The sequence below is a fragment of the Triturus cristatus genome, chromosome 1_1 (assembly GCF_964204655.1).
Source record: "Triturus cristatus chromosome 1_1, aTriCri1.1, whole genome shotgun sequence".
NCBI classification, from domain to species: domain Eukaryota; kingdom Metazoa; phylum Chordata; class Amphibia; order Caudata; family Salamandridae; genus Triturus; species Triturus cristatus.
In genome coordinates, this window is record NC_140579.1 from 880,198,037 (window position 1) to 880,222,657 (window position 24,621).

The 24,621-nt window shown below is 49.7% G+C and overlaps 1 protein-coding gene and 1 pseudogene across 7 annotated transcripts in view; both read left to right on the forward strand.

The window, feature by feature from the left end:
* The window catches only part of LOC146871232 (ATP-dependent chromatin remodeler CHD8-like), a 2,388,691-nt gene that overhangs the window by 369,611 nt on the left and 1,994,459 nt on the right, over window positions 1-24,621 (forward strand). The window lies entirely within an intron of this gene.
* LOC146871233 (uncharacterized) overlaps window positions 1-24,621 on the forward strand; it is a 47,764-nt pseudogene that overhangs the window by 109 nt on the left and 23,034 nt on the right.

The window sequence follows — 24,621 nt, forward strand, 5'->3', positions numbered from 1 at the left end:
AACAGAAGGCCAAGGGTCAGAGTGCGCACAACAGAAGAGCTGACACACTTGAGGCAGGAAGCTAGAGAACTGCTAAAGAAAAGAGCCATAGAAATTGTGCCACAAAAACAAAGGAACAAAGGGGTATTATTCTCAACCTACTTCCTCATACCAAAGGTAGACGGAACATTACGTCCAATTCTAGACCTCAGATTCCTAAACAGGTTCATAAAAACTCAAAGTTCAAGATGACCTCGCTCCAAGAGGTCATACCTCGACTACAAAAAGGAGACTACATGGCAACTATAGACTTAAAGGATGCCTACTTGCACATCCCCATCAACAGCAAACACAAACACCTCTTCAGGTTTACAATAGGCACAAATCACTACCAGTTCACAGTGCTAGCTTTCGGACTAAAATCAGCACCAGGAGTCTTAACAAAATGTCTGGCGGCAGTAGCAGCACACTTAAGGAGGAAGGGGATACATGTATACCCATACCTCTGACCTGCTGGTAAAAGCAAGCTCATACCACAGGTGCAAGAGGCACAGTGAGCTAGTGATAGACACTTGCCCAACTGGGGTTTTCGATCCATTGGGAGAAGACGTCAACAGAACCAGAACAACTGAAGAGTTTCTGAGGAGCAGAGATCAACACCATACAGAGCACGGTGATGCCATGTGCAAAGAGGACTCTGGCTATATGCAAGGAGACGCGTCTTTACCGCAAGGGGCAAGCTCTGAGAGTGAGGATTGTGAGCAAACTGATGGGGAGGATGGCATCATGCATACATTTGGTACACAATATTCGCCTACACATGAGACCATTCTAAGAATGGATCCAGCATCAATGGTCACAAGCAACAGGGAGTTGGGAGGATCTAGTGGTTGTAACACACAGTACAGCAAGAAATAGAATGGTGGAACCAGAAGAACTTAGCACAGGGGAGTCCATTCACACAACCAACTCCAACTGTAACCATTCCAACAGACTTCTCCCAGAAGGGGTGGGGAGCGCACACAAACAACCTCAAAGTAAGGGGGTTGTGGCGACTTCAAGATGCAATAAAGCACATCAATTACCTAGAACTCAAGACTGTGTTCCTAGCCTTAAAGGCCTTTCAGAAACTGCTGTACGGGAACAGAGTACTGATACAGACAATACAACTACCATGTTCTACATCAACAAGCAAGGAGGGACACATTCAGTGACACTCTCCCGGCTAGCCCAGGAAATATGGAGATGGGCAATCCCCAGAAAAATATACCTGTTAGCAATACATCTACCAGGGAAGGACAATGTAGAAGCAGACTGGCTCAGCAAACAGACGTCAGCATCCCACGAATGGGAGATCAACCAACAGGAAATCCAGACGGTATTCCACAAATGGGGGACTCCACAAATAGACTTCTTTGCAACACACCAAAATGCCAAAACTTCGCATCCAGAGTACCGTGCAAACAGTCCCTGGGGAATGCGCTATAAATAAGCTGGTCAGGCTGGTCAGGGACATTTGCCTTCGCTTTTCCACCAATACCGCTACTACACAGGGTGCTGAACAAATGCAGGTTCAGCAGCATGACGCTCATCCTGATAGCACCCCAGTGGGCCAGACAAACCTGGTTCTCACAAACCATGGAGATGTCACCAACGCACGCACACAGGTTCCCCGCCAGGAAGGACCTGCTAACGATGCAAAACGGATGAGTACTACACCCCGAACCAGAAAGACCTAGAGTTCGCACACCTCAAATTACCGGCAAGCACGATGGCGGTAATCATGAGAGGCAAGAAGACCAGCCACAAGAAAGTGCTACGTAGCAAAGTGGAAAAGATTCCCCGAATGGTGCATTAGGGAGAAACTTCAAACAAAAATTACTAAGGAATCAAAAGTACTAAGATACTTGACGCATCTACTGTAGAATAAACTAGGCTACACATCCCTAAGGGTCCACTTAGCGGCAATTGTGGCTTATACAAGAGGAGAAACAGTGAAATGTTTCTTCACATCACAGGTGGTAAAAAGATTCCTATAAGGTGCAAAAAGGATCACACCTCCAGGCAGAATGCCAGCGCCAGCATGGAACCTCACACTACGCTAACACAACTGATGAAGGCACCATTTGAGCCTATTCACAAAGCTACACTTCATATGCTCACACTAAAGACAGCCTTCCTAGTAGCCATCACATCACTGCGAAGAGTCAGTGAATTGCAAGCGCTAACATTCCAAGAACCCTACCTGCAAATGCACAGTGATAGGATTGTCATGAGAACGGACCCGCATTTCATGCCAAAGGTGGTGTCTAAGTTCCACATCAACCAGACAGTTCAAATACCAGGTTTTTTCCAAAAACCGTCCACGAGCTCAGAAAGGGCTTTACACACACTGGACACCAGGAGGGCAGTGATGCACTATATGGAAAGGACAAAAGAGTGCAGAAAAACAAAGCAATTTTTTGTATCCTTCGCCAGCAGTTTTTTGGGACGACCTGTTACCAAAAATACCATTGCACGATGGATTGCACAAACCATACTGCTCTGCCACAAACAGGCAGCTCAACCATTACAAGGAGCAGTTCATGCTCACTCAACAATTAAGAAAGGAGCAACTATTGCGTTTCTAGCCAACACACCATTTCTAGACATTTGCCAAGCGGCTACATGGTCTTCAGTGCACACGTTCACGAAACACTACTGAGTGGATATCCAAATGAACAAAGAAGCGCAAGTGGGACAGAAGGTCTTGTAACACGTTTTCAGTAACCAATGCTCATCTTCCACCCAACCACCACAATAAGGACAAACCACTACAAAGTCGATGCACAGCATAGTGAATCCAGAAAGATTCACGCTGCAAAACGTATAGTTTCTTACCTGTCGGTGTAGTTTTGCAGCTTGAAGACTTTCTGGATTCACTAGCGAACCCACCCTCCTCCGCCAGAAAGATGAGACCGGAGGATAAAGGGGGGGGGGCAGAAGGTGAAAGACTTTACAAGGACTAAATGAGAAGAACTAGCAAAAAAAAAGAAGAAAAAAGAATCCGAAGATGGCGACCAAAGGTGGGAGCTTCCAGAGAAAGCGCGTCGTCACGAAGGACACCAAATGGTGGTATGTCGACGCCCACCTGGGCCACGGAAAAAAAAAGAAATACTACAATTCCGGACCCAACCACTAGATGGCGGAATAATGCACAGCATAGTGAATCCAGAAAGTCTTCAAGCTGCAAAACTACACCGACAGGTAAGAAACTATACGATATGCCTTCCGGCTCGGGCTCGAGCCAACCTCATTCCGGCGCCGAAAGGCACCTTCGGCACCAAAGCATCAGTCTAAGTAGGTTAGAAGCCCTTCTTCGTCGACGCCGAAGCCCTCGGTGTCGAAACATACCAAGGACAAACACTCCGATCCGAAAAAATCTTCGGAGCCAAAAACTGCTTCGGAACCGAAAAAATCATCAGAGCCGAAAAAAGTCTCGGAACCACAAACTCCTAGAACAAAACCCAAGGAGTCCAATACCCCACAGAAAGTCTCAGAACCTCGGCCCAAAGAATATTTTGACCCAAAATCTTCGGCACCGAGGAAAGACATCTTACCCACGCAAACTGTAACTGATTTTTTGGGATCCAAAACAAAAAACTCTTTCTATTGATCCATAGACTGCCAAAGTAGTCGCCAAGCTTCCAAAAAAGAGGAAACTGGACGCTTCTGAAGAACCTCAAATACCCTTGAAAAGAAAGATGAGTACTAACGCCTCCCCACCTTCTTCTCCTCCTCCAGTGTATCCAAATCCTCCAATTTCTCCACCACACACCCCACAACATATTGTTTCACCTCAAACATCAGATACGGAGGATGATCATACCGATGGGGGTCGGAATATAGAGCCACATGGGGATGATGATGCACATACCATCCCACACAATGTTGACCCTTGGGATAACTACAACTCCGATCCTGACTCCCATAATGACCCGGACCGCTATCCATCTAGGCCATCACCACCAGATGACAATATTGTGTTTGCGCAACTCATCAATAGGGCTGCCCAATACCATGGGGCACAGTTGAATTCTGATCTCTTAGAGGATGATTCTTTACTTGAAACTTTTGCACCCTCGCAAAAGTCCAGCACTCTGCCAATGTTAAAAGGCATGCTCAAACATTCCCCTGATATTTTTAAAGGCCCTTTTAGAGCCAGGATTCTAAACCGCAGGATAGATAAAAATTACAAGGCAGCTCCCAATGACCCAATATACATTAAAGGTCAGGTCCCTTTGGATTCTCTTGTGGTGTCTAATGCACACAAGAGGGCAAACTCGCAGATTACAGGCAACACCCCCCCTCCTGATAAGGAGTCCAAACTACTAGACACATCTGGTAAACGTATTGCGTCACAGGCTGCAAATCATTGGCGGATTGCCAATGCCCAAGCTTTACTGGCCAGGTACGACAGGGCTCACTATGACAAGCTGGAAAAGCTCATGGAACACCTTCCTGACCTGTACAAACAAAAGGCCAACAACCTTATACAAGAGGGGAAATTAATCACAAACACCTCAATTAAATGTGCACTCGACGCTGCTGATACCGCATCTCGCGCCATTAACACTAGCGTTTTGTTGCGCGGGCATGCTTGGAACAGAGTCTCCAGATTCAAACAGAAGGTACAATCTGCTATTCCAAATCAGCCCTTTGATCAAGAGCATCTTTTCGGGCCCTCAGTTGAAACATTGTGAGAAAGTGCCATCTTTCTTGCATGGTATGCCCCCACTTTTTGCTGAATTGCTGAATGTACTTTGACTGAGTGTGCCCTGGACTCCTGCCAATCAGGTGCCCAGGGCCTATGTTCCTTCCCTAAACAAAAACCTCAAACCCAAATTGGCAAACCCTGGCCACATGTCAGCCCCTAGTAAATGGTACCCTAGGTACCCAGGGCCTTGTGACCCGGGAAGGCGTCGAAGGGCTGCAGCACTCATTGTGCCACCCATTGAGGCCCTGTACCCTAACACCCACACACTGCCCTTGCAGGCTGGGTGTCGGGTACAAGACAAAACAAAGTCAACATGGCACACATCCCTGTGTGCCATGCCCACCACCTCCACTGCCCTGGCATACATTAGCCATCTCATGGTGCTGAGAGCTCGTCAAACACGAACTCCCCAGCACCATAATGGCAACACTGAAGACTGAGAAGTTTTGTATCAAATTTCTCAGCACATTTAACACCGCACTGATACCAGTGTGGGATTTAATGTACCAAGCACCACAGAGGGCATTTTAGAGATGCCCCCTGAAACCTAAACTACAATCCACGTCTGGTCTGAGAGGCTGCCTAGGCTGCCACACAGCAGACATGTTGCTGGACCCATGGGTAGGAGAGCCCCTGTTCTCCTGGGCCTGCAACAATGCACATCTTGGGCGAGGTGCAGGTCTCCTCCCCCAGGATGGGCAGCGGGAAACTTCAAAGGCCTGCCGCCTCTGTGAGCTTCCCCAGGCCACTTGCAACCCCCACTCTGGCAGGAAGCCTGGCCGGAAACCCCAAATAAGGACAGGGGATGTGCCAGCCTGCCAACCCCACCCCTCACGTGGGGGAGGCGAGGTGAAGCACATCTCCTGGCGCTCGCCATCTTGCAGATGGGAGGCCCTACCCATCAGGACTAGGCTACTGCGCCCCTCCCACAGGAGAGTGGCAGAATAGGGGGTGTACCCACCCCAGGATAGGGACCCATTGGTCCCTGCCCTTTACATACCTGTAACGCCCCTAAATCTAGTATTTAGGGGCACCCTGAACCTTCCTTCTCCAGATTCCAGATTCAAAAATACAAAGAAGAGCAAGAAGAAAGAAGACCTGCAGTGCAGCTGCTAAGAAGAGGAAGACACCAACTGCTTTGGCCCCAGCGCTACCGGCCTGTCGACCCTCGAACCTGCTCCTGCTACAACCCGGCACCTGTTGTGGCTAGCAACCCCACAAACCCCGGAGGACCTGGCTACCTTTTGGCTCTAAGCACCTGGGACTCCCATGAGCAGAGGCTCTGCTCAAACTCAGCATCTAATCCCTGGCATCAGCCCGGAACCGCGAACCCTGCCCACTCTGCACGCGCCAAGCCTGTCCTGTGCCGGAGTGAACAAAGACCACGAGGACGACCCCCCGGCGACTGTGACCCCGAGTCCGGCACCCAAGGACTCCCCTAGACGCTCCTGATGACGCCTGCAGCCTCAGAACCAGGTACCCCTCCAACCGCGATCAACAGAGGGTAAGATTTCCCGACACCAAAAGGCACCCCTGCACCCGGCGCCCTTCGTCCCCTACCTACCTATCCTCCAACTACCCAACTTACCTCTTGAAGTGGTGGTGGCACCTGAAGAATCTTCGTCACCGAGCTTGCAGTCTTTTTCCAAACCGGAGCCTTCCCATTGAAATAAATTGAGCGCCCGAAGGCTCAAAAGCACCCTGCACCCAGCCGCCCGAGTGGCCCTGGCAGTTTTATCTTTGCACCTATCTACTTCGCCATTTGCCCTGAGCAAGTGACCAGGAGCCCAGCTTCCACAGCCGCGTGGCCTGCTAGTCAGCAGCCACCAACCAAGGCTCCCCTGCCTCCCATAGGATAACATTGGGCCTAACTAACTCTGCACCCGGCAGCCCCAGTGCGGCTGAGGGTGTAACAAATGTACCTACCTGAACCTGGGAGACCCCTCCCCCCCCGAGTCTGTGCCCAGAACCTTAACTTTGCCAGTCGAGTAATTACCTGAAAGCCAATTAACTCAATGTTCGAGGCATATGAGCTGCAGATTGTGCAATTGTGCATAGATCACCATCTGGTGTTGGGCCCGGATGTTTGCAGTAGTTTTTCCTCTTGGAAAGTCTTTGGAAGTCACGAGGTATGTGACTCCTCCTTTGGATCGTATTGCACATGGGCTTCGGCTCCATCGTCAGATTGTTTTTTTCTGCCATCGGGCTCGGATATGTTCTTCGCGCTCCGGTTCCGAACAGTTTCCAGTTCTTCTGATCGGCGCGCAATCCTCCCCATTGTTTTCGATCGTGATCTCCACACTCGACGCGACTCATCGTTCGAAGTCTTCGATTCCGGTCGTCGACGAAGGCCTTCGGGCCTACCTAAGCTCCGGTCCTGGCTGATGGAAAGGACTCCATTCAAGAAGTGTCCTCGATGTGGGTCCAAATTTCCCCACACCGATCTCCATGATGTGTGCAACCTCTGCCTCTCCCCTGAACACAAGGCTAGAGACTGTCCGGCGTGCAAATCCTTCCGGTCCAAGAAGACCATTCGAGACCGAAGGGCGAGGAGAACCATGGCACACTCGTCGACAGCGATCCCCGACGACCTCTTCAAAGCAAGCGTAGATGTTCCAGAAGAACAGCACACCGAAGAGGGCCTCGTCAGCGCCTCCGAAGCCGACGACTCGGATGTCGAGGACATCTCTCCGGCACAAAGGGGCGTGAGTACTAACATCCACCCCCACCCTCGATGGCATCGAAAAAGGCTTCGGTCACACCTTCGCCCTCGGGCCTAGGCACCACCAAAGACATTGCTTCCCACACCTCGCCTTCGGGCCTGGTTAAGAAGCCTATCAAGCCTTCTGGCGGCTCGGGCTCGAGCCAGCCTGTCGTCTGTGCTGAGAAACACTCCTCCGCCCCGGCGCCTAAAAAGTAAATGGCCTCCTCCTCCGCGCCGAGCTCCAAACCAAAGCACTCCGCGCCGAAGACAAGCACCAGCTCCTCGGTGCCGACACCGTCCCCGAGCAAAAAACCCAAAGCCATCGACACCCACACCTCGAAGCCGAAAGTAATCTCGGAGCCGAGGAAACAACCAGCCATCTCGAAGCCGCACAGTTAAAAACAACGAACCGATGCCGACTCCAAGACTAAAAAAACCTACCGCTCCAACGCCTTCGGCGCCGACGGATCGGCCACTCACGGAAGAACTATTTCGGCCTGATCCACTACAAAAAACACTTGTCAAAGACCCTAAAACTGGACATTTGATGCTCCGCATCAAAAAGAGACCGCTGGACAAGCCTGCCCCAGCTCCACCTCCAAAGAGGAAAGACTTTGCTACCTCCCCTTTGAGAATACCTTTACCTCATCCTCCTCCTCCTCCCCCACCTCCCCCACCTCATCATTCTCCCACACCCTCTCCGGATGAGGATGACGACGATGTCTAGGATGACACAGGGGACGAGCCCCATGACCAACCCACAGGGGACCCCACTCCTACAGGCTCTCCAGACCCATGGGACTATAACATTCCAGACATCCCTAACGTCCCGCAAGACGACCTTTACCCTTCAAGACCGCCCCCCCCCCCCCCCCCCCCCGAAGACACAATGGGCTTTAACCAACTACTCCATAGGGCTGCACACTACCACGGAGTTGATCTCCATACAGACCCCGTGGAGGAGGACTTCCTCCTAGATAGCTTTGACACAACACACAGGGCCACTTCCATCCTGCCCATGCTTAAAGGGGTTTTCAAGGATGCGCCGGATGTCTTTAAAGACCCGGTCAGGGCCAGGGTCATCAACTCTCGCATCGAGAAGAAGTATAAGGCCGCCCCTACAGACCCCACCCACATCAGAGGGCCAGCACCACTAGACTCCCTAGTAGTGTCCACTGCAAGAAAGCGTGCAAACTCACAGGCATCAGGCGAGGCACCACCACCTGATAAGGAGTCCAAACTCCTGGACACCTCTTGCGAGCGCACTGCATCCCAGGCTGCCAACATATGGCGCATCAAAAACACACAAGCGCTTTTGGCAAGATATGACGGGGCACAATATGATGAACTGGAAGCCATAATGCAACACCTCCCTCACAAATACAAAAATAGAGCCAACTAGCTAATCCAGGAGGGTAAAACCATCACCAACACCTCCATTCGCTGCGCCCTAGATGTAGCTGACACTGCCTCTAGGGCAATTAACACCAGCGTCGTCCTCCGTAGGCATGCCTGGCTACGAATTTCAGGTTTCAATTCCGAGGTGCAGGCTTCCAACGCCTGGCTACGAATTTCAGGTTTCAATTCCGAGGTGCAGGCTTCCAACCTGAACCACCCCTTTGACCAGGAACATCTGTTCGGCCCAAACGTTGACAATGCCCTGGAAAAGATGAAAAAAGACACAGATATGGCGAAGTGTATGGGAGCCTTACAGTCGCACCCTCCCAGGCGCTCCTTTCGCTGCTCTTCCTTTCGAAGCCCCTCCAGAGGCTACTCCTCCGATAACGCTTCTACTTCCTATAAAGCCCCTACCCAATCCACCTTCACAAGGGGTTACCAAAGAGGCGGCTACAGGGGCAACAATAATAAAGGCAGAGGCAATACTAACACCTCCCGCTCGGCCTCCACCCCTACCCAATGACTTCCCTCCACTCCCCCCAGACCATCCCACTCCGGTCGGGGGCAGACTCCACAATTTCCTTCCTGTCTGGACTAATATCACCTCAGATAAATGGGTAACACAAATATTTCGGTCAGTCTACTGCCTCAAACTAACTTCTACCCCCCCAAATATTCCACCCAAACAACTCCCAATGTCACAGGAACATTTGTCACTTCTAAAGCAGGAGGTAATCTCCCTCTTACAGAAGAGTGCGATAGAACTAGTTCCTACCCACCAACAAAATATGGGAGTTTACTCCCTATATTTTCTCATACCAAAAAGAGACGACACTCTAAGGCCCATCCTGGACCTCAGACCCATAAATCACTATATACACTCAGACCATTTCCACATGGTCACACTCCAGCAGGTACTTCCCCTGCTCTCCCAAAACGACTTCCTTGCCACCCTAGACCTCCCAGGACGCCTATTTCCACATTCCTGTTCACAAAGCTCACAGGAAGTTTCTCAGATTTGTAGTGGATGGTCAACACTATCTGTTCAAAGTGCTCCCATTCGGAGTCACTACAGCACCACAGGTGTTTACCAAGTGCCTAGCGGTAGTGGCAGCACACCTGCGAAGACAACACGTCCACGTCTTCCCATACCTAGACGACTGGCTCATAAAAGCCAGCTCATACAACCAGGTGTGTACGACACACTCATGCCACTATCCAACTACTTCACGAACTGGGCTTCACGGTAAACCACACAAAGTCCCATCTGCAACCGTCCCACGTAAACCAATACCTCGGTGCCACCATAGATACCTCAAAAGCGCGAGCCTATCCCAGCCCTGCCAGGATAGCAAGCATTCAGGCTCTACGTGCCAAATTTCAACCGGAACAATCGCTTCCAGCTCAAGTGTTCATGCAACTTATAGGAATGATGGCCTCTTGCATAGTCATAGTACCTCACGCAAGACTCCATATGCGTCCTCTCCAAGAGCGCTTAGCACGCCAATAGAACCAGGCCCGGGGTCAATTGACAGATCTGGTGTTGGTAGACGGTCGTGCCCATCGCTCTCTGCAGTTTTGGACCACAAAAAACCTTTCCAAAGGGCGACCGTTCCTGGAACCGGTTCTACAGATAGTACTGACAGCGGACCCATCGCTCTCCGGCTGGGGAGCTCACCTACTACATCACACCATGCAGGGCAGGTGGAAACCTCACCAAAAGTTACTCTACTCCACATCAACCATCTAGAGTTAATAGCCATATGTTCGAGGCATATGAGCTGCAGATCACACACTTAGGATAAGATTGCCATCTGGTGTTAGGCTCGGATGATTGCAGGTTGTTGTTGTCTTCGGAAGAAGCCTTTTGGTCACAAGATAGGTGACTCCTCCTCTGGACAACAGTGCGCATGGGCATCCACTCCATCCTCAGATTGTTTTTTTCCGCTATTGGGTTCGGATGAACTTTTCCACTCCGGCTGAAAACTTCTGAAAATCCAGCTTTCGAAACCAACAACCTCTACAACTCGACGTCGAAATCCAATCGGACCGGTTCCGGATACGGCTCATGGAAAGGACACCTTTTAAAAAATGCCCCCAATGTGGAGCAAAGTTCCCCCACAGTGACCACCACGAGGTCTGCAACCTGTGCCTCTCGCCGGAACATAACAAATCCAACTGTCCAGCCTGTGCTGCATTCCGTTCCAAGAAAACCATCCGGGACCGAAGAGCTAAACGCCATATCATGGCCAGACCAGCTCCAGAACCAGAGGACATCTTTGCCCAGGATGTCCCGGAAGACGATTCCGAAGACCTCGGAATCGTATCCGAAGCAGACGATTCTGATGACCTCATCACTCCGGGGCAACGAGTGAGTACCAGTGCCCCTACCCCAACCCCCCCAAAAAAGACATTGGTCAAGACTCCGCCAGCTGGCCCCGGTCGCGACTGAAAATCGTCTTCAGAAGCCCCGCCTTCGGGCCCAGCTCCGAAGAAATATAAGCCTGCAGGTGGCTCGGGCTCGAGCAAACCACATGTTGTTGTGCCCACAATACCTTCGGCACCGAAGACTCAACCACTCTCGGCACCGAAGCAGGCTTCGAGACCATCGAGGCCGAAATCTCCACCGGCACCAAAACGTTCTTCGGCACCGAAGTCTCCACCGGCACCGAAGTCTCCGCCGGCACCGAAATCTCCGCCGGCACCGAAAAGTTCTTCGGCACCGAAACCATCCTCGGGCCCGAAAAAAGTCCAGAGACTCTACCGATCACCCAAAACATAGATCGGAACCGAAAAAGTCGGCACCAAAGCCACTTTCGGACAATGAAGAACTTTTTCACCCGGATCCCACGCAAAAAAGGATTTACATCAATCCAAAAACCGGACATGTCACCGCTGTGCCATACAAGAAAAGGAAGCTGGATACAACACCTCCTCCAGCTCCCATAAAGAAGAAGGACTTTGCCACCTCACCCATTCGTCCTTCCTCTCCTATATCACCTGTCATCCCAGCCCTTCTGCCCCCACCTCCTCTACCATCTCCTTCACATACACCACCTCCACAGGATGATTATGATGATTTAGGGGGAGGGGGAGACCCGGATGACCTTAATGATCCTAATGATCCTTTCACACTCTCGGATACTGCACCCTTAGATGACTGGGCTTTCCCTTTACCTGACATCCCTGATCCCACTACATACCCCTCCAAACCCTCCTCTCCTGATGACTACCTAGGGTTTGGGCAGCTGATAAACAGGGTGGCACTGTTCCATGGCGTCACCATGCACTCAGATACACCTGAAGAGGATTTTCTTCTCGACACATTTGAGCAGTCTCAAAAATCAGTTCAGATCTTGCCCATGATTAAAGGGGTCATAAAACACGCCACTGAGGTTTTTAAAGACCCTGTTAGAGCTAGGGTTCTTAACCCCCGAATTGAAAAAATATATAGACCAGCCCCACAAGATCCCGCGTACATTAAGGCACAGCTCCCTCTAGACTCTTTAGTAGTTTCAAATGCATGAAAGCGGGCTAACTCCCAAACAACAGGAGACACACCGCCCCCAGACAAAGAGTCCAAGCTATTAGAGGCCTCGGGCAAAAGGGTGGCAGCACACGCTGCTAACCATTGGCGTATTGCCAATACACAAGCCCTATTAGCTCAATATGATAGGGCTCATTATGATCAACTAGAAGATCTTTTGCAACACCTGCCAGATCAGTACAAATCCCAGGCCAATGACCTCATCCAGGAGGGAAAACTGATATCTAATGCGTCAATCAAATGTGCATTAGACGCAGCGGACACTGCCTCTAGGGCGGTTAACACAAGCATACTACTTAGACGCCACGCATGGCCACGTATTTCAGGCTGCAAGCCGGAAGTACAAACAACCATTCTTGCTCAACCATTCAACCAAGAGCAACTATTTGGACCCGCAGTAGATACTGCACTAGAGAAAATGAAGAAAGATAACCAGACTGCTTAATCAATGGGAGCATTACAGTCTCCACAACCCCGAGGCTCCTTTCGACGCTCTTTTTACAGGGGAGCCTCCAAAAATGTGGGAACAGACACCTCTTCCACCTTCAAAACCTCCGCACAAACATCCCCTAACAGAGGATATTTTAGAGGAGGATATAGGGGAAACAATACCAAGGGCCGAGGACGGGGCAATACCAACATCCGCACCTCTCCAGCCACTAAACAGTGACTTGCCCCCACTCCCCCCAGACAATTCCACTCCAGTCGGGGGAAGACTCCAACAGTTCCTACCTGTCTGGAATTCCATCACAACAGACAAGAGGGTAAGACAAATTATCCAGTTTGGTTACTGCCTCCAACTCCCAAACACCCCCCCACACATACCACCCAAACACCGTCCAATGTCTCCACACCATCTTACACTCCTCAAACAGGAAATTCGGTCCTTGCTTCAAAAACACGCAATAGAACCAGTTCCACTCCAACATCAGGGTACAGGAGTATATTCTCTATACTTCCTAATTCCCAAAAAGGACGAGACTTTAAGACCCATACTCTACCTCAGACTACTAAACCAGTACATACACTCAGATCACTTCCATATGATCACTCTCCAACAAGTCCTCCCACTACTTCAACAAGGCGACTTCCTTGCCACATTGGACCTCAAGGACACATACTTTCAAATTCCCATGCATCCCGCTCACAGGAAGTATCTAAGATTTGTGGTAGACGGACAGCACTATCAGTTTACAGTCCTCCCATTCGGAGTAACAACTGCACCCAGGGTATTCACCAAATGCTTAGCAGTAGTGGCAGCGCATCTCAGGAGAAAACAAATCCATGTCTTCCCGTATCTCGACGATTAGCTCATAAAAGCCAATACTCTCGACAAATGCGTTCTCCACACTCACCGCACTATTCAAACCCTACACGACTTGGGATTTACCATCAACTATCCCAAATCTCAACTACAACCCTCCCACATACATCAATATCTGGGAGCTACCATATATAAGTCCAAGGCCATAGCTTATCCCAGCACAGCCAGGATAGCCAACATACAAAACCTCATCTTAAAATTTCAAACTCAACACTCTCTTCCAGCAAGAGTGTTTATGCAACTGTTAGGCATGATGGCGTCATGCATCTCCATCGTACCCCACGCACGACTCCAAATGCGTCCCTTGCAAGAATGTCTAGCACAACAGTGGAACCAGGCTCACGGACAACTTACCGATCTGGTGTTGGTGGACAGCCGCTCTCTTCGTTCACTAAAATGGTGGAACACCATCAACCTGTCCAAAGGGCGACCATTCTTAGAGCCTCTTCCACAAGTAGTGCTGACCACAGACGCATCTCTCACCGGGTGGGGAGCCCACCTCCTCCAACACACCACTCAGGGCAGATGGACCACTCAACAAAAACGGCTCCATATCAATCACCTAGAACTCCTAGCGGTGTTCCTAGCACTGAAATCCTTTCAAGTACATCTAAAGAACAAAACGGTCCTCATCCGCACAGACAACATGATGACAATGTATTACATACAAAAGCAGGGGGGGGGAAACACATTCTCTACAACTGTCCCAACTCGCACAGAACATCTGGAGATGGTCAATTCCCCAAAACATCTACCTGCTAGCAGAACACCTTCCAGGGGTTCACAACCAGGTTGCCGATCTCCTAAGTCGCCACACACAGCAAATACACGAATGGGAATTACACCCCAAAGTCCTATTCCCATTCTTCCAAAAATGGGGCCAACCAGACATAGACCTGTTCGCCACACACGAAAACGCAAAATGCCCAACCTTCGCCGCCAGGTTTCCACACCCACAGTCGAAGGGCAATGCAATATGGATGAACTGGTCAGGCAGATTTGCGTACGCTTTTCCGCCTCTCCCACTCATTCCATTTGTGGTGCGCAAACTGAAACAGTCGCTAACACTCATCCTAGTAGCTCCCACTTGGGCACGTCAACCCTGGTTCACCACACTTCTGGAACTATCTCTAGTTCCACATCAAAAATTGCATCTCTCCCCGGCTCTATTAACCCAGAACCATGGAGAAATCAGACACGCAGATCATCTGACACTGAACTTGGCGATCTGGCTCCTGAAGTCTTAGAGTTCGGGTACCTCAACCTTTCTCCAGACTGTATGAATATCATAAAAGAAGCCAGAAGACCTACTACTAGGGCGTGTTATGCAGCAAAATGGAAAAGATTTGCCATTTACTGCACTAACAATGACATACGTCCACTGGATGCTTCCATCCAAAACATCATTTGCTATTTACTACACTTGCAAAGATGCAATTTAGCGTGTTCCTCTATACGTCTACACCTAGCGGCATTAGCAGCCTACTTGCAAAATAGACAACACCTGTCCCTCTTTAAGGTACCAGCCATTAAAGCATTTATGGAAGGTCTTAAAAGAATTATTCCTCCAAGATTACCACCTTCACCAGTGTGGAACCTTAATATTAATCTAACCAGGCTCATGGGTCCCCCTTTTGAACCAATGCACAAATGCGAACTGCAGTTGCTAACATGGAAAGTGGCTTTCCTTGTCGCAATCACATCCCTGCGAAGAGTAAGTGAAATACAAGCCTTAACTCTTGAAGAACCCTTCCTACAACTACATCTTAACAAAGTGGTTCTTAGGACAAACCCAAAATTCCTCCCTAAAGTCATCTCCCCTTTCCATCTAAACCAGTCAGTCGAACTGCCAGTCTTCTTCCCTAATCCAGACTCAGTAGCTGAGAGGGCACTTCATACCTTAGATGTTAAAAGAGCCTTGCTTTGTTACATCGATAGAACCAAACCTTTTCGAAAAACCAAGCAACTGTTTGTTGCTTTCGCTCCACCACATAAAGGCAACCCTATTTCCAAATCCGGTATAGCCAGGTGGATTGTTAAATGTATCCAAATATGTTACCAAAAAGCTAAACATACTCTTACAGTTCCCCCTAGGGCACACTCCACGCGTAAAATAGGGGCTTCTATGGCATTCTTAGGGAACATCCCCTTAGAAGATATTTGCAAAGCAGCCACATGGTCTACTACACACACCTTCACTAAGCATTACTGTGTTGATGTGCAATCCAAACAACAAGCTTCAGTAGGCCAAGCTGTCCTAAAAACTCTATTCCAAACTGCTGCAACGGATACAGGTGACCACCGCTAGGGGAGACACTGCTATATAGTCTATCCTAAGTGTGTGATCTACAGCTCATATGCCTCGAACGAAATATGCTACTTACCAGTATGCATCTGTTCTTGGCATGTAGGGCTGCAGAGCCACACACGCCCACCCGCCTCCCCGGGACCTGTATCTGTTCCAGCATGGTCTTAATTAGACACCACACATGGACATCCTTTCTCTTTATTTTCTTATACACTCTATCATTTCCCATCATGGCGAAAAACAATCTGAGGATGGAGTGGATGCCCATGCACACTGTTGTCCAGAGGAGTCACCTATCTCGTGACCAAAGGCTTCTTCCGAAGACAACAACAACCTGCAATCATCCTAGCCCAACACCAGATGGCGATCTTATCCTAAGTGTGTGGCTCGGCAGCTCTACATGCCAAGAACAGATGCATACTGGTAAGTAGCATATTCCTTTCTTGTAGCCATTATTTCCCTCAGAAGGGTCAGTGAGATACAAGCACTTACCATTATCCAGTATTGGGGGTGTCTTTCATAGATTCACATGCCTGAATCATTCCCCGTCGTCGAGACGGGAGCCTCCGGTACATAGAAAAGTAATGTCCTATAGACATACATAGAGAAAAATAGGCTTAAGGGCCTCCCCTTACTAGCCTATCCTTGTCCTTATGTAAAAAGGACCAAACTCTTAGAGCCAGCCAATCAGCTATCACCTCCCTCTAGAACCTTCCTGACAGGAGCCTCAGTCCCTCAGATTTTCGTACGCACCAAGCTAGGTAGGCGTAATACAGTTAGAGAGAGACGCGAGTCCTTCCAGGGGAGGCGGGAGGGTTGCATGTGAATCTATGAAAGACACCAATACTGGATAACTGCTGTTACAGGTAAGTAACGCGTTTCTTATCCAGTATTAGGGGTGTCTTTCATAGATTCACATGCCTGAATCAGAGTAGTCAGCAATACATTATGCACATTTCTGATGTAATCAAGCCATATAGTCATTTTAGATAATACACATATTACCATGCGACTTTGAAACATTGGCATACATCAATATATCATAGCAGCAAGAGATGTGCATACCAGGATGGCGGGATGTTGGAAGGCTCACCTCACTGGAATAGATGGCGAAGCACCGCCTGGCCCACTGCTGCATCCTTCATAAGTTCAGCATCCAGGCAGTAGTGTCTGGAGAAGGTGTGCGGTGACTTCCACGTCGCCGCTCTACATATGTCCAAAATCGGCACTCCAGCGAACAGCGCTGCTGATGTGGACATTGCTCTGGTGGAATGCGCTGCAACCTTAGCTCTCAAAAGCCGTCCGGCCCCGTCATGGCAGAATGCTATCGCTGAGGAGATCCACCTTGAGATGCTCTGTTTCGTTGGAGGCATAACCATCCTTGGCCTACTGTAGGCCACAAATAGCTGTGATGACTTCCTGAAGCTCTTTGTTTTGTCTATGTAAAACTCTAGACACCTTTTGAGGTCCAAGGAGTGTAGCGCCCTTTCTGCTGCGGTGGTAGGGTTTGCAAAGAAGGAACGTAGAACCATCGGTTCATTAAGGTGAAAGTCTGAAGGCACTTTTGGTATGAACTTGGAATTTGTCCTCAGCACCACCCTGTCTTGTTTGAACTGCATGAAGGGTTCCTCAATGGATAGAGCCTGTAGCTCGCTGACTCTCCTGGCAGATGTTAGAGCGAGCAGCAGAGCCGTTTTCCATGAGATGTACTTGATGGATGCTCGATGAATGGGCTCAAAAGGGAGCTTCATGAGTTGGTTAAGGACTACATTGAGGTGCCATGTCGATGGGACCCCTCTAGGTCTTGGGAAGGATCTATCTAGTCCCTTTAGGAACTGCTTGATAAGCCTATTGGACCAGAGAGACGGTCCTTTGTAGGTCCTGGTGAATCGTGAAATGGCCGCCAGATGCACCTTTATGGATGCGTGCGCCAATCCTGACTGTGCCAAGTGTAGTAGATATGGCAATATCTGTTCGGGTGTGATATGGAGTGGTCTCAGGCCTTTCTCTAAACACCATGTGCAGAATCGCTTCCATTTTAGAGAGTACGTTTTATTGGTACTGTCCGCTCTTGCTTTTGCCAGCACGTCCCTGCATTCTTGCGGGATGTTTAGATGACAGAACTCTCTGTGCTCAGGAGCCAGGCCGATAACCTGAGCATTTGCAGGTTCGGGTATTGCACCTGCCCGTTGGACATTGTCAGCAGGTTCGGGTGCTGCTTCAGACGAATCGGTGCCCTGATGGAGAGGCGATGAAGATCCGAGAACCAGTGCTGCCTCGGCCAGAACGGGGCAATTAGGATCAGGATACAGGGTTCCGCCTTCATCTTCCTGAGAACTCTGGAAATCATTGGAAACGGTGGGAAAGCGTACGCAAATACGCTGAACCAACCTATGGAAAAAGCATTTCCGAGTGACCTTGGTTGGGGACGCCAGCTTGCGTAGTTTGGGCATTTGGCGTTCTCCTTGGTGGCAAACAGGTAGATTCCTGGGACTCCCCATTCCGAGAATATGTGATCCAGCGTACTCTTGTCGAGCTCCCATTCGTGGAAGAGGGATTTCTGTCTGCTTAGGGCGTCCGCAATGGTGTTGTCCTTGCCCGGGACATAGTCCACCCTGAGCGTGATCCCATGGAGTACAAGCCAGTTCCAGACCTTTTGCGATTCGCGTGATATAGTGAGCGAACGCGTTCCGCCCTGTTTGTTGAGATAGTGCATCGTCGTGATGTTGTCCGTTCTGACGAGCACCTGGGAGTTCTGGATGCGTGGTGAAAAGGCTTGTAGCGCCAGATACACAACACAGCCCTCAGTTCCAGAAGATTGATATGGAGTTGCTTCTCCTGATTTGTCCATTTGCCGCTTACTTGGAGGTCCTGTAGGACGGCTCCCCAGCCTTCCAGGGATGCATCGGTGGTGATCACCAGAGGTGCTGCTGGAAGTAGGAATGGCAGTCCTATAGACAAATTCTTGTGATCTCTCCACCATTCCAGGCTCTTGGATATTTGCGGTGTTATCTTCATAATGTCTTCGAAAGAACCTGTACTCTGTGTCCATTGGTTCGAGAGGGCTTCTTGCAATGGACGCATCCTGAGTCTGCAGTGAGGCAATACTGGATAACTGCTGTTACAGGTAAGTAACGCGTTTCTTCAAGAACCCTTTCTGCAAATGCACCATAACAAAGTTGTTCTCCGCACTAATCCAAAATTCCTCCCTAAAGTCATTTCTCCCTTTCATCTGAACCAATCTGTGGAACTGCCCGTATTCTTCTCGCAGCCACAGCCCATTGCAGAAAGAGCTCTCCACACACTAGATGTCAAACGAGCCTTACTCTACTACATCGAGAGAACACAACCCTTTCATAAGACCAAACAACTGTTCGTATCTTTCTCACCACCACACAAAGGCAACCCCATCTCCAAATCTGGGATAGGTAGGTGGATTGTCAAATGCATTCAGATTTGCTACCACAAAGCCAAACGTATGCTCACTGTTCCCCCTTAAAGCCCACTCTACACGTAAAATATGGGCTTCCATGGCATTTTTAGGAAACATTCCCTTAGATGATATCTGCAGAGCAGCTACATGGTCTACACCGCACACTTTCACTAAACACTATTGTGTAGATGTCTGCAATTCCCTTCCCGTAGAGGCTCTTTTTGCCGCTCCTTCTGTAGAGCTGGCTCCAAAACCATTGGCTCAGACCATCCCTCTACGTCCTGTAAAAGTCCCACTCAAGCATCCTCCAAAGGATACGTTCGTGGCGGCTACAGAGGCAACAATGGTAAGTGAAGAAGTCGGGGAAACAATAACCGCACCTCCCCTACCACCAAATAGTAACTTCCCTGCACTTCCCTCCGATCATCCCACTCCTCTCGGGGGACGTATCTCACAGTTCCTACCTGTCTGGAATTCAGTCACAACAGACAAGTTTAAAAAAGGCTTAAAAAAAGGTGAATGGTGCCTTGCGCTTTACTTTCTCGGAGAAAAATAAGCATTTTCCTGTTGTTAGCAGAGGGAATTGGGGGGAATGTGTTTTTAACTTGAATTTGCTGCAACTCTGAACTTTTTTCTTTTAATTTAAAAAACAATACTGCTGAATTGGTCGCACTCGCATGATATTATATCAGCCTTCGCTAACCAATTTGAGTATTTCTATTTTACGCCTCATTGCTTGTTTAGTGGGCGGTTAGAGGGATAGCGGCCATTTTGGACGAGACCCGCGTTGACGGTCAGCGTCCCAGTCGCTGTACCCCGGTTTTAGGCAAACCCTATTTAATTGGGGTTAGTCCGGTCCTGCGGCGCTTAAAAAAAGGTGAATGGTGCGTTGCGCTTCACTTTCTCAGACAAAAATAAGCATTTTCCTGTTAGCAGAGGGAATTGGGGGGAATGTGTTAACTTGAATTTGCTGCGTCTCTGAACTTTTTTTCTTTTAATTTAAAAAACAATACTGCTGAATTGGTTGCACTCGCGTGATATTATATCAGCCTTCTCTAACCAATTTGAGTATTTCTATATTACGCCTCATTGCTTGTTTAGTGGGAGGTTAGAGGGATAGCGGCTATTTTGGACGAGACCCGCGTTGTTCGCGGTCAGCGTCCCAGTCGCTGCACGCTGCATGCCGGCTTTAGCCTTCCCCCTATTTAAATGGCGTCCATTCGGACGCGCAGCGGGCGTGCCTAAGGCAAGCCCGTCTGCGCCCGTCATTGCTAAGTCAGCGCTCAGGGCGAGCCATTCTGTTGGATTAGTTTCCGGAGAGACTAATGTCATTCAGCTCTCCAAGGGGATATTGAATTCTCTGAGATCTATTCCTTGCCCGTTACATTGGGGCAAGTGGGCAGGGGCGTCCCGGGACTTTGTTTGTGGAAACTGTGGGTTCTTTTTCACACCAGAGCCCCCATTGAGCGATAGGCCAGCTGAGTAAGTTAAAACTGGGGGCATCAGCGCTTGCCTCATTAATGCCAGATCTCTAAAAAAGCAGTATGTGGATGTTGCTGATTGATAATGTTTTAGATCTTTTGTTCATCACTGAGACCTGACTTGATGCCTTTTCCAATCCCATCGTGGCCCTGGTTACACCGGCCGGATTTAAAGTTCGTGTGGACCGCCCAGTGGGTAGAGGCGGTGGTTTGGCCATGGTGTTTAGGGATTGTTGGTCTTTTTTCAGTGAAACATCTATCCTCTGGGGAGACTGTGAGGTCTTGGATTTTCGTTTGCAACTGTCCGCCTAATTTATATTGGGTGGGGGGGGGGGGGGGGTGTCCCTGGTTTATCGACCACCTGGGTCAGCCAGGGTCTTCTTGGATACTTGTGGTGAGGCGCTGGCTTATCGAGCTCTGTGTTTTTCAAAGTATGTATTTCTTGGTGACATTAATCTCCACCTGGATCAAGTGGAGTCGATTGATTCCGCAGCGTTTTTGGACTCCCTTCACTTGGCTAACTTGTCGCAATGGATCATGCACCCTACCCATTTGGGTGGGCACACTTTGGATATCATTTGTTCCAATTTTCCTGTTGTAGTGGTGAGGCCTAAGCCAGTTGTTTGGTCAGATCACTTTACCATATTTTTTTCATGGGATTTTAAACATCCTTTACGACCAGTCAACTGCCACCGTCCTCCAGCCACTAGGAAAATGGTCCCGGGACGGCTGAGCAGCTCCTTGGCAGCCTCCCGGCCTGCCCTCCGGGGGGAGCTGGAGGACAATGTGTCCCAGTTTGCTGACTGGATCTCAAGTTCGGTCGAGACTTTGTCTGCACCATGTCAACTGAGGATGAGGATAGATTCTCCCTCCAAACCTTGGTTTACCACCGAGTAACTCTTTTTATTGAATTTATGCAAGATATACAGTGTGGGTACAGTTCCATCAAAACACTGACAGCGTGGACAACAGGACAAATCATACAAGATAAAGAAGGATGAGAGGAGGAGGTTATGGTGAGGGGGGACCCTCGCCTTCAGGCTTGTCTGGAGGGGTACATATGTAACCACGGTACGCGTTCCAGGGTGTCCAGATCTTGGCCCACTTTCGGGGGCAGCCCCTAGCTGCATATACTGTCTTCTCTCTAAGCATACACCAATCGAGATCGGTTTCCCAATCCCTGACCCTTGGGACTTGTGCGGCCCCCCAGAGTTGAGCTATGTTCCTTTTGGCAATCATGCAACCCAGTGTGACCCATTGTGTCGCGTGCGAGCTCAGGTCAGTAGGTTCCCAGATATTAAGGAGTCATCTAGGCGCTTCCGGGTGTATGACTAGGGCAAGTACCTGGCTCATAATGGTATTGATGTCTCGCCAATAGGCCTGTATAGGGTCGGAATGCCAAATAATATGGGTGAATGTGCCCTGTTGTGTACATCCCCTTCTGCAATAACAGTCTACTGAACTACCCATGTGTACCAATTGGGGCCCCGTAATGTACACTTGGTGGAGGATTTTCAACTGTACAAGGCGGAGGCGCGCGGATATGGCGACGGTTTTAGGGGAGGAAACTGCGTCCTGCCAAGCCTCATCGTCCAACTCTATGCCATCCCCCACCCATTTTTCTCGCAAAAGCGCCAGTGGGTCGTCTATGTTATTGATGAGTTTCCTGTATGTCAGGGAGATGGCTCTATCAGGCAGATAGCCGTCTAGCAGCCTGTCTTCCAGTGGAGTGTATTCAGGTAGGGGGGTGTCGTGCGGCAGTGCTGCTAATAGGGCGTGACGTATCTGCAAATATCGGAAACGCTCTAGGTCTGCCATGGTGTACTGAGTCGGAGAGAGTCAAAGGTTTTGACCCCCTACGCGTCCCACATATCTCCAATACACGATAGGCGTCTAGGGAGACCACCACAGCGTCCTTACGCAGGGTCGACGCTCTGCCCAGTACCCCGTGCAGTCTGCGAAGGTTAAAGGCGGTGTTTCGCCGTGGCATAAATCCCGATTGATCGGGGTGCACTAGGTCGCTTATGACCTTAATTAATCTATTGGCTAGCACCTTAGCTAGTATCTTTGGCTCAGCGTTTAATAACTAGATGGGCCTATAAGAGGCGCAGTCAGTTTTAGGTTTCCCCTCCTTATGAATCACAACGATAGTCTCTATTCTCTGGTCTAGTGGGAGGGATCCCTGCTCAAGGCTGGCCTCAAACATTGTTTTCAGGTGGATTGCAAGTTTGTCAGGGCGGAGTTTGTAAAGTTCGATAGGGAGGCCGTTAGGACCCAATGCCTTACCCGGCAGGAGTGCCCTAATTGCGATTGCGATCTCGTCTGCCACAAGAGGGCTATCCATTAAGGCACGATCACTATCTGAAAGCACTGGCAGAGGGATGTCTCGCAATAGCTCAAAGGAGTCTGCTTCACTATAGCACACTGGAGCGGTAGATTTCACGGTAGTGGGCAGCGAAATGGTCAACTATTTCTTGGGGATCCGATATGGCTAGTCCCCCGGGATTCAGCAGTTCGGGGACCAGTCTGTTTGCGCGCTCCTTTTTGTCCAACCAGGCTAATAATTTCCCAGCTTTGTCACCCCAGTCATAGATCCGCCCCAGTCTGCTCTGCGCCAATGTTTTGGCACGATCGGTGACTAGGGCACGATATTCCTCCTGTCGGAGGCGAAGGGCGTGTAGGGCCTCCTGCGTGGGTTCGGGTTCCAGATCACCCTCCAGACGGTACATGTCTTGTTCAATGTCGGAGATCTCTGCCATCTTTTCTTTTTTGGACCCGGATATTAAGGAGAGGGCTTCGCCCCGTATTACTGTTTTGAAGGCTTCCCACAGCGTCTGTGGGGACTCAACCGAGGTTTCATTCTCAAGGAAATAGTTATCTATGGTTTTGATGAGGCCAGCACGCGTCTCTGCGCACTTGAGATGCCAGGGGATAATCGGGGCGACGCATCCCACCGGGGTATCATCAAGAACCATGTGGACCCAAAGGGGTGAGTGGTCAGAGATGCCCCTTGCAAGATGTCGTATCTCGTGTATGCTCATTACCTGCAGGGCTGGGACGAGAATGTAATCTAGTCTTGAGAGGGTGTTATGGGCACCAGAGTGAAAAGTGTGTTGAACCTTTTCAGGGTGGTAGGCCCTCCAGCAATCCTCGAGGCCCATTGCCTCCAAAAAACTGGAAAAGGAGTGGGCGGTGGGCGGCAGTGTGCAGGTGGGGTATCTGTCCAGGGTTCCAGAAACTACAGAGTTGAAATCCCCCCGATCACCAAACCTCCCTCTGGAAGCGCCAATGACACAGCACTGAGATCCTTGAATGTAACGGCCTGTAGCCCAGGTGGGGCATAAACCGACATGAAGGTGATGGTGAGTCCCTCCCAAGTGCCCGTGACCCCAGCGTATCTACCTCGGTCGTCAATGTGCGTGGAGACGGGCGAAAAGGGAAACAACTTCTTTTGCATAATGCCCACCCCTCTAGAGTTAGACGCAAACCCAGAGTGAGTATGCATGGTGTAACCCCATCTGTGCATGGCTTTACATGTGTGTCCAATGAGATGGGTTTCTTGGAGCAGGATGATGTCTGGCGAGAGCCTACGGATCTGCTAAAGTACTATACTGCGCTTAAGTTTGTCCCCCAACCCATTCACGTTCCAACTTAAAATTCTAACTTCCTTGTTACGTCGTCCCCCCATCAG